Source organism: Crinia signifera, chromosome 1 (assembly GCF_055691185.1).
Source record: "Crinia signifera chromosome 1, ASM5569118v1, whole genome shotgun sequence".
Classification (NCBI taxonomy): Eukaryota; Metazoa; Chordata; class Amphibia; order Anura; family Myobatrachidae; genus Crinia; species Crinia signifera.
In genome coordinates this window covers 229,813,248-229,827,066 of record NC_139217.1, presented here as the reverse complement: position 1 = coordinate 229,827,066, position 13,819 = coordinate 229,813,248, and the positions used below count along the sequence as shown (strand labels likewise).

At 42.1% G+C, this 13,819-nt stretch overlaps 15 non-coding genes and 9 pseudogenes across 15 annotated transcripts; all 24 read left to right on the top strand.

Moving 5' to 3' along the window:
* Positions 1–189: 189 nt before the first annotated feature.
* LOC146037813 (5S ribosomal RNA) lies at positions 190–298 on the top strand (annotated as a pseudogene).
* Positions 299–637: 339 nt separating this feature from the next.
* LOC146036723 (5S ribosomal RNA) lies at positions 638–756 on the top strand (annotated as a pseudogene).
* A 346-nt stretch (positions 757–1,102) lies between these two features.
* Positions 1,103–1,221, top strand: LOC146035138 (5S ribosomal RNA). Its single transcript, XR_014460547.1, has one exon. It is a non-coding gene; the product is annotated as a 5S ribosomal RNA (ribosomal RNA).
* Positions 1,222–1,566: 345 nt separating this feature from the next.
* On the top strand, positions 1,567–1,685 carry LOC146036803 (5S ribosomal RNA; annotated as a pseudogene).
* A 345-nt stretch (positions 1,686–2,030) lies between these two features.
* On the top strand, positions 2,031–2,139 carry LOC146039943 (5S ribosomal RNA; annotated as a pseudogene).
* Positions 2,140–2,483: 344 nt separating this feature from the next.
* On the top strand, positions 2,484–2,602 carry LOC146035757 (5S ribosomal RNA; annotated as a pseudogene).
* A 345-nt stretch (positions 2,603–2,947) lies between these two features.
* On the top strand, positions 2,948–3,066 carry LOC146034092 (5S ribosomal RNA). Its single transcript, XR_014459504.1, has one exon. It is a non-coding gene; the product is annotated as a 5S ribosomal RNA (ribosomal RNA).
* Positions 3,067–3,411: 345 nt separating this feature from the next.
* LOC146045921 (5S ribosomal RNA) lies at positions 3,412–3,530 on the top strand. Its single transcript, XR_014465682.1, has one exon. It is a non-coding gene; the product is annotated as a 5S ribosomal RNA (ribosomal RNA).
* Positions 3,531–3,877: 347 nt separating this feature from the next.
* LOC146037437 (5S ribosomal RNA) lies at positions 3,878–3,996 on the top strand (annotated as a pseudogene).
* Positions 3,997–4,341: 345 nt separating this feature from the next.
* Positions 4,342–4,460, top strand: LOC146046782 (5S ribosomal RNA). Its single transcript, XR_014465969.1, has one exon. It is a non-coding gene; the product is annotated as a 5S ribosomal RNA (ribosomal RNA).
* Positions 4,461–4,805: 345 nt separating this feature from the next.
* On the top strand, positions 4,806–4,924 carry LOC146047740 (5S ribosomal RNA). Its single transcript, XR_014466056.1, has one exon. It is a non-coding gene; the product is annotated as a 5S ribosomal RNA (ribosomal RNA).
* Positions 4,925–5,269: 345 nt separating this feature from the next.
* On the top strand, positions 5,270–5,388 carry LOC146041335 (5S ribosomal RNA). Its single transcript, XR_014463475.1, has one exon. It is a non-coding gene; the product is annotated as a 5S ribosomal RNA (ribosomal RNA).
* A 345-nt stretch (positions 5,389–5,733) lies between these two features.
* On the top strand, positions 5,734–5,852 carry LOC146047101 (5S ribosomal RNA). Its single transcript, XR_014465998.1, has one exon. It is a non-coding gene; the product is annotated as a 5S ribosomal RNA (ribosomal RNA).
* A 345-nt stretch (positions 5,853–6,197) lies between these two features.
* LOC146035333 (5S ribosomal RNA) lies at positions 6,198–6,316 on the top strand (annotated as a pseudogene).
* Positions 6,317–6,661: 345 nt separating this feature from the next.
* Positions 6,662–6,780, top strand: LOC146034731 (5S ribosomal RNA). Its single transcript, XR_014460140.1, has one exon. It is a non-coding gene; the product is annotated as a 5S ribosomal RNA (ribosomal RNA).
* Positions 6,781–7,125: 345 nt separating this feature from the next.
* LOC146036652 (5S ribosomal RNA) lies at positions 7,126–7,244 on the top strand (annotated as a pseudogene).
* A 345-nt stretch (positions 7,245–7,589) lies between these two features.
* Positions 7,590–7,708, top strand: LOC146041538 (5S ribosomal RNA). Its single transcript, XR_014463501.1, has one exon. It is a non-coding gene; the product is annotated as a 5S ribosomal RNA (ribosomal RNA).
* Positions 7,709–8,053: 345 nt separating this feature from the next.
* Positions 8,054–8,172, top strand: LOC146041528 (5S ribosomal RNA). The gene has a single exon (XR_014463499.1). It is a non-coding gene; the product is annotated as a 5S ribosomal RNA (ribosomal RNA).
* Positions 8,173–8,517: 345 nt separating this feature from the next.
* LOC146034797 (5S ribosomal RNA) lies at positions 8,518–8,636 on the top strand. The gene has a single exon (XR_014460206.1). It is a non-coding gene; the product is annotated as a 5S ribosomal RNA (ribosomal RNA).
* A 346-nt stretch (positions 8,637–8,982) lies between these two features.
* LOC146045929 (5S ribosomal RNA) lies at positions 8,983–9,101 on the top strand. The gene has a single exon (XR_014465688.1). It is a non-coding gene; the product is annotated as a 5S ribosomal RNA (ribosomal RNA).
* Positions 9,102–9,446: 345 nt separating this feature from the next.
* Positions 9,447–9,565, top strand: LOC146046771 (5S ribosomal RNA). Its single transcript, XR_014465968.1, has one exon. It is a non-coding gene; the product is annotated as a 5S ribosomal RNA (ribosomal RNA).
* Positions 9,566–9,910: 345 nt separating this feature from the next.
* LOC146045989 (5S ribosomal RNA) lies at positions 9,911–10,029 on the top strand. Its single transcript, XR_014465712.1, has one exon. It is a non-coding gene; the product is annotated as a 5S ribosomal RNA (ribosomal RNA).
* A 345-nt stretch (positions 10,030–10,374) lies between these two features.
* Positions 10,375–10,493, top strand: LOC146045825 (5S ribosomal RNA). Its single transcript, XR_014465624.1, has one exon. It is a non-coding gene; the product is annotated as a 5S ribosomal RNA (ribosomal RNA).
* A 345-nt stretch (positions 10,494–10,838) lies between these two features.
* On the top strand, positions 10,839–10,957 carry LOC146035890 (5S ribosomal RNA; annotated as a pseudogene).
* Positions 10,958–13,819: the final 2,862 nt, after the last annotated feature.

Below are 13,819 nucleotides of genomic sequence, written 5' to 3'. Positions count from 1 at the left end.
TTTGGCAGCTAAAAAGTGTTGAGCCTCTTTAGTAGTTTAATTTAAGACCCCCTGCTAATATCATGTCCTGTAGATCTTTTTACATTACCAACACATGATTTTTTTCAGTAAGCCAATACAGTTAGGAAACTTTTTTATTAGCTTAACTGGTGATAGAGGTAGAAGAGGGCAAAAAAGTGCCTGTATCTCACCTACAGCCATACCACATTGGATAGGCCTGATCTTGGAAGCTAAGCAGTGTTGGGCCTGGTTAGTACTTGGGTGGGAGACCACATGGGAACACCAGGTGCTGTAGGTTTTTTCACATTACTGGCAAATTGTTTTTATTCTCTAGCTATTTAAATTGGAAACTTTTTCTTTTTATTGCCAGTACAGACATTTGGAAGAAGTCAAACAGACACAATAGCCATCACCTAAAGACTTACCACACTGTTTAGGCCAAATTCCAACTGCTTTTGGCAGCTAAACAGTGTTGAGCCTCTTTAGTAGTTTAATTTAAGACCCCCTGCTAATATCATGTCCTGTAGGTCTTTTTACATTACCAACACATGATTTTTTTCAGTAAGCCAATACAGTTAGGAAACTTTTTTATTAGCTTACCTGGTGATAGATGTAGAAGAGGGCAAAAAAGTATCTCACATACAGCCATACCACATTGGATAGGCCCAATCTCGTCTGATCTTGGAAGCTAAGTAGAGTTGGGCCTGGTTAGTACTTGGGTGGGAGACCACATGGGAACACCAGGTGCTGAAGGTTTTTTTCACATTACTGGCAAATTGTTTTTATTCTCTAGCTATTTAAATTGGAAACTTTTTCTTTTTATTGCCAGCACAGACATTTGGAAGAGGTCAAACAGACACAATAGCCATCACCTAAAGACTTACCACACTGTTTAGGCCCAATTCCAACTGCTTTTGGCAGCTAAACAGTGTTGAGCCTCTTTAGTAGTTTAATTTAAGACCCCCTGCTAATATCATGTCCTGTAGGTCTTTTTACATTACCAACACATGATTTTTTTCAGTAAGCCAATACAGTTAGGAAACTTTTTTATTAGCTTACCTGGTGATAGAAGTAGAAGAGGGCAAAAAAGTGCCTGTATCTCACCTACAGCCATACCACATTGTATCGGCCCAATTTCGTCTGATCTTGGAAGCTAAGCAGTGTTGGGCCTGTTTAGTACTTGGGTGGGAGACCACATGGGAACACCAGGTGCTGTAGGTTTTTTCACATTACTGGCAAATTGTTTTTATTCTCTAGCTATTTAAATTGGAAACTTTTTCTTTTTATTGCCAGCACAGACATTTGGAAGAGGTCAAACAGACACAATAGCCATCACCTAAAGACTTACCACATTGTTTAGGCCCAATTCCAACTGCTTTTGGCAGCTTAACAGTGTTGAACCTCTTTTGTAGTTTAATTTAAGACCCCCTGCTAATATCATGTCCTGTAGGTCTTTTTACATTACCAACACATGATTTTTTTCAGTAAGCCAATACAGTTAGGAAACTTTTGTATTAGCTTACCTGGTGATAGAAGTAGAAGAGGGCAAAAAAGTGCCTGTATCTCACCAACAGCCATACCACATTGGATAGGCCCAATCTCGTCTGTTCTTTGAAGCTAAGCAGTGTTGGGCCTGGTTAGTACTTGGGTGGGAGACCACATGGGAACACCAGGTGCTGTAGATTTTTTCACATTACTGGCAAATTGTTTTTATTCTCTAGCTATTTAAATTGGAAACTTTTTCTTTTTATTGCCAGCACAGACATTTGGAAGAGGTCAAACACACACTATAGCCATCACCTAAAGACTTACCACACTGTTTAGGCCCAATTCCAACTGCTTTTGGCAGATAAACAGTGTTGAGCCTCTTTAGTAGTTTAATTTAAGACCCCCTGCTAATATCATGTCCTGTAGGTCTTTTTACATTACCAACACATGATTTTTTTCAGTAAGCCAATACAGTTAGGAAACTTTTTTATTAGCTTACCTGGTGATAGATGTAGAAGAGGGCAAAAAAGTGCCTGTATCTCACTTACAGCCATACCACATTGGATCGGCCCTATCTTGGAAACTAAGCAGTGTTGGGCCTGGTTAGTACTTGGGTGGGAGACCACATGGGAACACCAGGTGCAGTATGTTTTTTCACATTACTGGCAAATTGTTTTTTTATCTAGCTATTTAAATTGGAAACTTTTTCTTTTTATTGCCAGTACAGACATTTGGAAGAGGTCAAACAGACACAATAGCCATCACCTAAAGACTTACCACACTGTTTAGGCCCAATTCCAACTGCTTTTGGCAGCTAAACAGTGTTGAGCCTCTTTAGTAGTTTAATTTAAGACCCCCTGCTAATATCATGTCCTGTAGGTCTTTTTACATTACCAACACATGATTTTTTTCAGTAAGCCAATACAGTTAGGAAACTTTTTTATTAGCTTACCTGGTGATAGATGTAGAAGAGGGCAAAAAAGTGCCTGTATCTCACATACAGCCATACCACATTGGATAGGCCCAATCTCGTCTGATCTTGGAAGCTAAGTAGAGTTGGGCCTGATTAGTACTTGGGTGGGAGACCACATGGGAACACCAGGTGCTGTAGGTTTTTTCACATTACTGGCAAATTGTTTTTATTCTCTAGCTATTTAAATTGGAAACTTTTTCTTTTTATTGCCAGCACAGACATTTGGAAGAGGTCAAACAGACACAATAGCCATCACCTAAAGACTTACCACACTGTTTAGGCCCAATTCCAACTGCTTTTGGCAGCTAAACAGTGTTGAGCCTCTTTAGTAGTTTAATTTGAGACCCCCTGCTAATATCATGTCCTGTAGGTCTTTTTACATTACCAACACATGATTTTTTTCAGTAAGCCAATACAGTTAGGAAACTTTTTTATTAGCTTACCTGGTGATAGATGTAGAAGAGGGCAAAAAAGTGCCTTTATCTCACCTACAGCCATACCATATTGGATAGGCCCAATCTCGTCTGATCTTGGAAGCTAAGCAGTGTTGGGCCTGGTTAGTACTTAGGTGGGAGACCACATGGGAACAGCAGGTGCTGTAGGTTTTTTCACATTACTGGCAAATTGTTTTTATTCTCTAGCTATTTAAATTGGAAACTTTTTCTTTTTATTGTCAGCACAGACATTTGGAAGAGGTCAAACAGACACAATAGCCATCACCTAAAGACTTACCACACTGTTTAGGCCCAATTCCAACTGCTTTTGGCAGCTAAACAGTGTTGAGCCTCTTTAGTAGTTTTATTTAAGACCCCCTGCTAATATCATGTCCTGTAGGTCTTTTTACATTACCAACACATCATTTTTTTTAGTAAGCCAATACAGTTAGGAAACTTTTTTATTAGCTTACCTGGTGATAGATGTAGAAGAGGGCAAAAAAGTGCCATTATCTCACCTACAGCCATACCACATTGGATAGGCCCAATCTCGTCTGATCTTGGAAGCTAAGCAGTGTTGGGTCTGGTTAGTACTTGGGTGGGAGACCACATGGGAACACCAGGTGCTGTAGGTTTTTTTCACATTACTGGCAAATTGTTTTTTTTTCTCTAGCTATTTAAATTGGAAACTTTTTCTTTTTATTGCCAGCACAGACATTTGGAAGAGGTCAAACAGACACAATAGCCATCACCTAAAGACTTACCACATTGTTTAGGCCCAATTCCAACTGCTTTTGGCAGCTAAACAGTGTTGAACCTCTTTTGTAGTTTAATTTAAGACCCCCTGCTAATATCATGTCCTGTAGGTCTTTTTACATTACCAACACATGATTTTTTTCAGTAAGCCAATACAGTTAGGAAACTTTTGTATTAGCTTACCTGGTGATAGAAGTAGAAGAGGGCAAAAAAGTGCCTGTATCTCACCTACAGCCATACCACGTTGGATAGGCCCAATCTCGTTTGTTCTTTGAAGCTAAGCAGTGTTGGGCCTGGTTAGTATTTGGGTGGGAGACCACATGGGAACACCAGGTGCTGTAGATTTTTTCACATTACTGGCAAATTGTTTTTATTCTCTAGCTATTTAAATTGGAAACTTTTTCTTTTTATTGCCAGCACAGACATTTGGAAGAGGTCAAACAGACACAATAGCCATCACCTAAAGACTTACCACACTGTTTAGGCCCAATTCCAACTGCTTTTGGCAGCTAAACAGTGTTGAGCCTCTTTAGTAGTTTAATTTAAGACCCCCTGCTAATATCATGTCCTGTAGGTCTTTTTACATTACCAACACATGATTTTTTTCAGTAAGCCAATACAGTTAGGAAACTTTTTTATTAGCTTACCTGGTGATAGATGTAGAAGAGGGCAAAAAAGTGCCTGTATCTCACCTACATCCATACCACATTGGATAGGCCCAATCTCGTCTGATCTTGGAAGCTAAGCAGTGTTGGGCCTGGTTAGTACTTGGGTGGGAGACCACATGGGAACACCAGGTGCTGTAGGTTTTTTCACATTATTGGCAAATTGTTTTTATTCTCTAGCTATTTAAATTGGAAACTTTTTATTTTTATTGCCAGTACAGACATTTGGAAGAAGTCAAACAGACACAATAGCCATCACCTAAAGACTTACCACACTGTTTAGGCCCAATTCCAACTGCTTTTGGCAGCTAAACAGTGTTGAGCCTCTTTTGTAGTTTAATTTAAGACCCCCTGCTAATATCATGTCCTGTAGGTCTTTTTACATTACCAACACATGATTTTTTTCAGCAAGCCAATACAGTTAGGAAACTTTTGTATTAGCTTACCTGGTGATAGAAGTAGAAGAGGGCAAAAAAGTGCCTGTATCTCACCTACAGCTATACCACATTGGATAGGCCCAATCTCATCTGATCTTTGAAGCTAAGCAGTGTTGGGCCTGGTTAGTACTTGGGTGGGAGACCACATGGGAACACCAGGTGCTGTAGGTTTTTTCACATTATTGGCAAATTGTTTTTATTCTCTAGCTATTTACATTGGAAACTTTTTCTTTTTATTGCCAGTACAGACATTTGGAAGAAGTCAAACAGACACAATAGCCATCACCTAAAGACTTACCACACTGTTTAGGCCCAATTCCAACTGCTTTTGGCAGCTAAACAGTGTTGAGCCTCTTTAGTTGTTTAATTAAAGACCCCCTGCTAATATCATGTCCTGTAGGTCTTTTTACATTACCAACACATGATTTTTTTCAGTAAGCCAATACAGTTAGGAAACTTTTTTATTAGCTTACCTGGTGATAGATGTAGAAGAGGGCAAAAAAGTGCCTGTATCTCACCTACAGCCATACCACATTGGATAGGCCCAATCTCGTCTGATCTTGGAAGCTAAGCAGTGTTGGGCCTGGTTAGTACTTGGTTGGGAGACCACATGGGAACACCAGGTGCTGTAGGTTTTTTCACATTACTGGCAAATTGTTTTTATTCTCTAGCTATTTAAATTGGAAACTTTTTCTTTTTATTGCCAGCACAGACATTTGGAAGAGGTCAAACAGACACAATAGCCATCACCTAAAGACTTACCACACTGTTTAGGCCCAATTCCAACTGCTTTTGGCAGCTAAACAGTGTTGAGCCTCTTTTGTAGTTTAATTTAAGACCCCCTGCTAATATCATGTCCTGTAGGTCTTTTTACATTACCAACACATGATTTTTTTCAGTAAGCCAATACAGTTAGGAAACTTTTGTATTAGCTTACCTGGTGATAGAAGTAGAAGAGGGCAAAAAAGTGCCTGTATCTCACCTACAGCCATACCACATTGGATAGGCCCAATCTCGTCTGATCTTTGAAGCTAAGCAGTGTTGGGCCTGGTTAGTACTTGGGTGGGAGACCACATGGGAACACCAGGTGCTGTAGGTTTTTTCACATTACTGGCAAATTGTTTTTATTCTCTAGCTATTTAAATTGGAAACTTTTTCTTTTTATTGCCAGCACAGACATTTGGAAGAGGTCAAACAGACACAATTGCCATCACCTAAAGACTTACCACACTGTTTAGGCCCAATTCCAACTGCTTTTGGCAGCTAAACAGTGTTGAGCCTCTTTAGTAGTTTAATTTAAGACCCCCTGCTAATATCATGTCCTGTAGGTCTTTTTACATTACCAACACATGATTTTTTTCAGTAAGCCAATACAGTTAGGAAACTTTTTTATTAGCTTACCTGGTGATAGAAGTAGAAGAGGGCAAAAAAGTGCCTGTATCTCACCTACAGCCATACCACATTGGATAGGCCCAATCTCGTCTGATCTTGGAAGCTAAGCAGTGTTTGGCCTGGTTAGTATTTGGGTGGGAGACCACATGGGAACACCAGGTGCTGTAGGTTTTTTCACATTACTGGCAAATTGTTTTAATTCTCTAGCTATTTAAATTGGAAACTTTTTCTTTTTATTGCCAGCACAGACATTTGGAAGAGGTCAAACAGACACAATAGCCATCACCTAAAGACTTACCACACTGTTTAGGCCCAATTCCAACTGCTTTTGGCAGCTAAACAGTGTTGAGCCTCTTTTGTAGTTTAATTTAAGACCCCCTGCTAATATCATGTCCTGTAGGTCTTTTTACATTACCAACACATGATTTTTTTCAGTAAGCCAATACAGTTAGGAAACTTTTGTATTAGCTTACCTGGTGATAGAAGTAGAAGAGGGCAAAAAAGTGCCTGTATCTCACCTACAGCCGTACCACATTGGATAGGCCCAATCTCGTCTGATCTTTGAAGCTAAGCAGTGTTGGGCCTGGTTAGTACTTGGGTGGGAGACCACATGGGAACACCAGGTGCTGTAGGTTTTTTCACATTACTGGCAAATTGTTTTTATTCTCTAGCTATTTAAATTGGAAACTTTTTCTTTTTATTGCCAGCACAGACATTTGGAAGAGGTCAAACAGACACAATAGCCATCACCTAAAGACTTACCACACTGTTTAGGCCCAATTCCAACTGCTTTTGGCAGCTAAACAGTGTTGAGCCTCTTTAGTAGTTTAATTTAAGACCCCCTGCTAATATCATGTCCTGTAGGTCTTTTTACATTACCAACACATGATTTTTTTCAGTAAGCCAATACAGTTAGGAAACTTTTTTATTAGCTTACCTGGTGATAGAAGTAGAAGAGGGCAAAAAAGTGCCTGTATCTCATCTGCAGCCATACCACATTGGATCGGCCCAATCTCGTCTGATCTTGGAAGCTAAGCAGTGTTGGACCTGGTTAGTACTTGGGTGGGAGACCACATGGGACCACCAGGTGCTGTAGGTTTTTTCACATTACTGGCAAATTGTTTTTATTCTCTAGCTATTTAAATTGGAAACTTTTTCTTTTTATTGCCAGCACAGACATTTGAAAGAGGTCAAACAGACACAATAGCCATCACCTAAAGACTTACCACACTGTTTAGGCCCAATTCCAACTGCTTTTGGCAGCTAAACAGTGTTGAGCCTCTTTAGTAGTTTAATTTAAGACCCCCTGCTAATATCATGTCCTGTAGGTCTTTTTACATTACCAACACATGATTTTTTTCAGTAAGCCAATACAGTTAGGAAACTTTTTTATTAGCTTACCTGGTGATAGATGTAGAAGAGGGCAAAAAAGTGCTTTTATCTCACCTACAGCCATACCACATTGAATCGGCCCAATCTCGTCTGATCTTGGAAGCTAAGCAGTGTTGGGCCTGGTTAGTACTTGGGTGGGAGACCACATGGGAACACCAGGTGCTGTAGGTTTTTTCACTTTACTGGCAAATTGTTTTTATTCTCTAGCTATTTAAATTGGAAACTTTTTCTTTTTATTGCCAGCACAGACATTTGGAAGAGGTCAAACAGACACAATAGCCATCACCTAAAGACTTACCACACTGTTTAGGCCCAATTCCAACTGCTTTTGGCAGCTAAACAGTGTTGAGCCTCTTTAGTAGTTTAATTTAAGACCCCCTGCTAATATCATGTCCTGTAGGTCTTTTTACATTACCAACACATGATTTTTTTCAGTAAGCCAATACAGTTAGGAAACTTTTTTATTAGCTTACCTGGTGATAGAAGTAGAAGAGGGCAAACAAGTGCCTGTATCTCACCTACAGCCATACCACATTGGATAGGCCCAATCTCATCCGATCTTGGAAGCTAAGCAGTGTTGGTCCTGGTTAGTACTTGGGTGGGAGACCACATGGGAACACCAGGTGCTGTAGGTTTTTTCACATTACTGGCAAATTGTTTTTATTCTCTAGCTATTTAAATTGGAAACTTTTTCTTTTTATTGCCAGCACAGACATTTGAAAGAGGTCAAACAGACACAATAGCCATCACCTAAAGACTTACCACACTGTTTAGGCCCAATTCCAACTGCTTTTGGAAGCTAAACAGTGTTGAGCCTCTTTAGTAGTTTAATTTAAGACCCCCTGCTAATATCATGTCCTGTAGGTCTTTTTACATTACCAACACATGATATTTTTCAGTAAGCCAATACAGTTAGGAAACTTTTTTATCAGCTTACCTGGTGATAGATGTAGAAGAGGGCAAAAAAGTGCCTGTATCGCATCTACAGCCATACCACATTGGATAGGCCCAATCTCGTCTGATCTTGGAAGCTAAGCAGTGTTGCGCCTGGTTAGTACTTGGGTGGGAGACCACATGGGAACACCAGGTGCTGTAGGTTTTTTCAAATTACTGGCAAATTGTTTTTATTCTCTAGCTATTTAAATTTTAAACTTTTTCTTTTTATTGCCAGTACAGACATTTGGAAGAGGTCTAACAGACACAATAGCCATCACCTACAGACTTACCACACTGTTTAGGCCCAATTCCAACTGCTTTTGGCAGCTAAACAGTGTTGAGCCTCTTTAGTAGTTTAATTTAAGACCCCCTGCTAATATCATGTCCTGTAGGTCTTTTTTACATTACCAACACATGATTTTTTTCAGTAAGCCAATACAGTTAGGAAACTTTTTTATTAGCTTACCTGGTGATAGATGTAGAAGAGGGCAAAAAAGTGCCTGTATCTCACCTACAGCCATACCATATTGGATAGGCCCAATCTCGTCTGATCTTGGAAGCTAAGCAGTGTTGGGCCTGGTTAGTACTTGGGTGGGAGACCATATGGGAACACCAGGTGCTGTAGGTTTTTTCACATTACTGGCAAATTGTTTTTATTCTCTAGCTATTTAAATTGGAAACTTTTTCTTTTTATTGCCAGCACAGACATTTGGAAGAGGTCAAACAGACACAATAGCCATCACCTAAAGACTTACCACACTGTTTAGGCCCAATTCCAACTGCTTTTGGCAGCTAAACAGTGTTGAGCCTCTTTAGTAGTTTAATTTAAGACCCCCTGCTAATATCATGTCCTGTAGGTCTTTTTACATTACCAACACATGATTTTTTTCAGTAAGCCAATACAGTTAGGAAACTTTTTTATTAGCTTACCTGGTGATAGATGTAGAAGAGGGCAATAAAGTGCCTGTATCTCACCTACATCCATACCACATTGGATAGGCCCAATCTCGTCTGATCTTGGAAGCTAAGCAGTGTTGGGCCTGGTTAGTACTTGGGTGGGAGACCACATGGGAACACCAGGTGCTGTAGGTTTTTTCACATTATTGGCAAATTGTTTTTATTCTCTAGCTATTTAAATTGGAAACTTTTTATTTTTATTGCCAGTACAGACATTTGGAAGAGGTCAAACAGACACAATAGCCATCACCTAAAGACTTACCACACTGTTTAGGCCCAATTCCAACTGCTTTTGGCAGCTAAACAGTGTTGAGCCTCTTTTGTAGTTTAATTTAAGACCCCCTGCTAATATCATGTCCTGTAGGTCTTTTTACATTACCAACACATGATTTTTTTCAGCAAGCCAATACAGTTAGGAAACTTTTGTATTAGCTTACCTGGTGATAGAAGTAGAAGAGGGCAAAAAATTGCCTGTATCTCACCTACAGCTATACCACATTGGATAGACCCAATCTCATCTGATCTTTGAAGCTAAGCAGTGTTGGGCCTGGTTAGTACTTGGGTGGGAGACCACATGGGAACACCAGGTGCTGTAGGTTTTTTCACATTATTGGCAAATTGTTTTTATTCTCTAGCTATTTAAATTGGAAACTTTTTCTTTTTATTGCCAGTACAGACATTTGGAAGAAGTCAAACAGACACAATAGCCATCACCTAAAGACTTACCACACTGTTTAGGCCCAATTCCAACTGCTTTTGGCAGCTAAACAGTGTTGAGCCTCTTTAGTTGTTTAATTTAAGACCCCCTGCTAATATCATGTCCTGTAGGTCTTTTTACATTACCAACACATGATTTTTTTCAGTAAGCCAATACAGTTAGGAAACTTTTTTATTAGCTTACCTGGTGATAGATGTAGAAGAGGGCAAAAAAGTGCCTGTATCTCACCTACAGCCATACCACATTGGATAGGCCCAATCTCATCTGATCTTGGAAGCTAAGCAGTGTTGGGCCTGGTTAGTACTTGGTTGGGAGACCACATGGGAACACCAGGTGCTGTAGGTTTTTTCACATTACTGGCAAATTGTTTTTATTCTCTAGCTATTTAAATTGGAAACTTTTTCTTTTTATTGCCAGCACAGACATTTGGAAGAGGTCAAACAGACACAATAGCCATCACCTAAAGACTTACCACACTGTTTAGGCCCAATTCCAACTGCTTTTGGCAGCTAAACAGTGTTGAGCCTCTTTTGTAGTTTAATTTAAGACCCCCTGCTAATATCATGTCCTGTAGGTCTTTTTACATTACCAACACATGATTTTTTTCAGTAAGCCAATACAGTTAGGAAACTTTTGTATTAGCTTACCTGGTGATAGAAGTAGAAGAGGGCAAAAAAGTGCCTGTATCTCACCTACAGCCATACAACATTGGATAGGCCCAATCTCGTCTGATCTTTGAAGCTAAGCAGTGTTGGGCCTGGTTAGTACTTGGGTGGGAGACCACATGGGAACACCAGGTGCTGTAGGTTTTTTCACATTACTGGCAAATTGTTTTTATTCTCTAGCTATTTAAATTGGAAACTTTTTCTTTTTATTGCCAGCACAGACATTTGGAAGAGGTCAAACAGACACAATTGCCATCACCTAAAGACTTACCACACTGTTTAGGCCCAATTCCAACTGCTTTTGGCAGCTAAACAGTGTCAGGGGCGGATTGGCCCACCGGGAAACCGGGCCGTTTCCCGGTGGGCCGGCACTTTTTCTGGCAGAACGGCCGCCTATCCTACCTAACTGGGCTGCCGCGGCATCTCTGTGCTGGCTGGCCGCGGCACTGCGCCCTAAATGAAGATGGCTGCGTGTGTACTTCCGTTCCCTCCCTCCTCCTCATTGCTGCTGCGGCTGCAATGAGCTGCAGATACAGCTGCTGGCAGCCAGGGGGAGCACCTCTCAGACTGATGACGTCAGCCTGAGAGACGAGGACTCGAGGAGCTGCAGCGCTGTGGCCGGGCTGCAGCCTTCAGAAATATGTGAGTCACACTGTGGGCTCTGACTGAGGACACTGGTTGGCAACCTTGTTAGGGAATTGGGGGGAGGAGGAGGGAGAGGAAGGGGTGAGAGAGAGACTCACTCCTGCCACTGTGTGTGTGAGGGACCTGGGGAACAGCATGTGCCAGTTTTACAGTGTAGGCTGTGCTGGAGGGGATTATTTGTATATGTGACATGCCTGTACATGAGGGGGAAGGGGGTCTGTGACTGTCTGCTGTCTGCATTAGGGCAGACAGACTCACTGTGTAAGTCAGATCCCCCTCCAGCTCAGCTCAGCTTCCCCATAGGCAAACATGTGACATTCAGATCCCCCCCCCCCCCATAGGCAGACATGTGACATTCAGACCCCCCCTTCATAGGCAGACATGTCAGACTTATTCGAATTCTGAATATGTCTAAAATGTCTGCCTATGGGGTGGGGGGAGAGAATGAGCTGTGCTGCGCTGGAGGGATGTACATATGACATGTCTGTGTATAGGGGCTGTGCTGGAGGGGTATGTGACTTGTCTGCCTATGGGGGGGGGGGGTGCTGGAGGGCCTGGGGCATGTGAATGTGACAAGTCTGCCTATTTGTGGGGGGGGGGGCTGGGGGCTGTGCTGGAGTGGGATCTGATTACATGTCTGCCTATGGGGGTGGGGGATGTACTCAGGCCCGGCGACAGGGAGGGTCAATGGGTACAGCTGGCCCGGGGCATGGCTGCGGCGATGATGCACTCAGCCGCCTACACAGCACCCTACTCAGCCGACCGCCCACTCAACCCTCCTGCCGCGCAAGTTCCTTCACCCACCACCCAGCCACACTGAGGGCGTTACATGTATATGCATCATTGCTACTGCGTGCATTATGTGTATAAGTATCGTTACTACTGCTGGCGTTATGTGTATAAGTGTCAGGGTTCACAAATACGCGCTATAGCACATATTTTACCATAAAACGGTCACCGCTTAGCTGCGCCTGTGAGCCGCTGTAAGCCAATCACTGCAGCGGCCGCCGGGACCCAATCATTGCACAGTGGCTGCCCGGCAGCCAATCACTGCAAGTGTGCGCCCTGCCAATCACTAAAGCCGCACGCCCTGCCCTGCCCTTTGTTTTGAGAGGTTCACTGTCACCGTGTCTGTGGCTCTGTGCATCCTTCTGCCGCCCCCCACGTGTAAGTCGATTCTGCTGCTGAGGGCTGGGGACGGGATGCGATATACTGGGCATATCGTTGTGTGCTGTAATGTGTACTGGGTATTACGGTGTGTGCTGTAATGTGTACTGGGCATATCGTTGTGTGCTGTAATGTGTACTGGGTATTACGGTGTGTGCTGTAATGTGTACTGGGTATTACGGTGTGTGCTGTAATGTGTACTGGGCATTACGGTGTGTGCTGTAATGTGTACTGGGCATTACGGTGTGTGCTGTAATGTGTACTGGGCATTACGGTGTGTGCTATAATATATACTGGGCATATCGGTGTGTGCTATAATATATACTGGGCATATCGGTGTGTGCTATAATGTGTACGGGGCATTACGGTGTGTGTGCTATAATGTGTACTGGGCATTACGGTGTGTGCTATAATGTGTACTGGGCATTACAGTGTGTGCTGTAATGTGTACTGGGCATTACGGTGTGTGCTGTAATGTGTACTGGGCATTACAGTGTGTGCTGTAATGTGTACTGGGCATTACAGTGTGTGCTGTAATGTGTACTGGGCATTACAGTGTGTGCTGTAATGTGTACTGGGCATTACAGTGTGTGCTGTAATGTGTACTGGGCATTACGGTGTGTGCTGTAATGTGAATTGGTACTATAATGTGGCCACACCACTTCCCCCCCCCATAAAAACATGCCTTAAATTTTTGGCGCGTCCTTTCGGCACGCACTGTCCCTATTTTTGGATTTATATAGTTGCTAGTACTGTATATATGTATCTTCAAGCGAGTGGGCCAATTGATACTTTACCCCCCCCCCCCCGACCCACATGTGCCATGCTGGGGTGAAGGGGAGAGGAGGCTTTATTCCGTTGGGACCCAAAAAAGGTCAGGTAGTACCCCAAATTTTAGAAGTGAAGGGTCCCCGGGACCCACTTATTTGGGGGGCTTTCGCGAACACTGAGTGTCGTTACTACTGCGGGCATTATGTGTATAAGTATCGTTACTACTGTGGGCGTTACCTGTATAAGCATCATTACTACTGCGGGCATTATGTGTATAAGCGTTGTTACTACTGCTGGCGTTATGTGTATAAGCGTCGTTACTACTGTGGGCATTACGTGTATAAGTATATGCCCAAATGTTATTTATATTATTTATTGTTACACAACAAAGTGTATATTGGACGTTCATTCTGCTCAATATTT